At 36.8% G+C, this 1,143-nt stretch overlaps 1 non-coding gene across 1 annotated transcript; it reads right to left on the reverse strand.

Annotated features, from left to right (window-relative positions):
• Positions 1–834: 834 nt before the first annotated feature.
• On the reverse strand, positions 835–940 carry LOC128032633 (small nucleolar RNA R71). Its single transcript, XR_008188881.1, has one exon. It is a non-coding gene; the product is annotated as a small nucleolar RNA R71 (small nucleolar RNA).
• Between the last annotated feature and the right edge of the window lie 203 nt (positions 941–1,143).

The following is a 1,143-nucleotide window of genomic DNA, read 5'->3' on the forward strand; positions in this document are numbered from 1 at the left end:
AACTATATTACAACTCAACCTATATACTTGCAGATACCACCTCGTATTTATATATTTTATTGTAGCAGTCACACTTTGATGTTAGTACGTTCGAAGGTGGTCAAGTTGTTGGCGTCGTTGCCAGTGAGGCAATGTTTATAGATTAATTTTTATTTTTGCACTTTTAAAAGAATAATTAGGAAATTTTTTTAGCTATACCTATGATTTTAATTTCATTATTGTTATTAACTTTTATTTTTGGGTTTATGTATGACTTGCAGTAGGGAACACCTATCGAGCCAGTTACAGATCTAGAGAGAATCATTCATAGAAATCGTCGATAGCAACAATAGTAGATGCAAGATACACCACCACCTGATGTAGGCAATGTACCACGCGAGAATCTGTTGTTTAACGAAGTTAACAATAACATGCCAGAAGCAGTACCACCATAACTACCTGCAAACATATATATGGCTCTGAAGGAGAGAACCTTAAGGGATTATGCCTTACCAAGTCTGCACATGGTTCAGGAAAGTATAGCAAAGCCGACGATTACAGCTAATAATTTTGGGATCAAACTGGTGATGATTCAGATGATCTAAAATAATCTACCGTTTAGGGGAATGATGATAGATGACCCTAATCAACATTTAAAATGATTTCTCAAACTCTGTGATACTTTTAAGTATAAAGGGGTCACTGATGACGCTATTCGTCTTCGGTTGTTCCCTTTTTCTTTAATTGATAACACCTTTTCTTGGTTAGACTTGCAAGCACCAGGGTTTGTCACAACATGGGATGAACTCGCTAGAAAGTTCTTACAAAAGTTCTTCCTGATTAGCAAGGAAGTCCAACTAAGAAGAGAGATTGTTGTCTTTAGAAAAATGGAGGGAGAAAGCTTCTATGAGGCGTAGGAACATTTCAAAATATTGATTCAAAAATGTCCGCACCATGAATTTCTTGAGTGGATGCGATTGTAGATATTCTATAACGGGTTTGATGTGAACGCACGATATTGATTAGACGAAGCAGTAGGAGGAGCCCTTATGAACATGATGTATGAGGATGCATATGAAATTATTGATAATATGGCATTAAACTCCTATCAGTGGCCGATTGAATGATTCACATATGGCCAGAAACCCGCTACGGTCAAAACCA

This window comes from Gossypium raimondii, chromosome 1, assembly GCF_025698545.1.
Source record: "Gossypium raimondii isolate GPD5lz chromosome 1, ASM2569854v1, whole genome shotgun sequence".
Lineage (NCBI taxonomy): Eukaryota > Viridiplantae > Streptophyta > Magnoliopsida > Malvales > Malvaceae > Gossypium > Gossypium raimondii.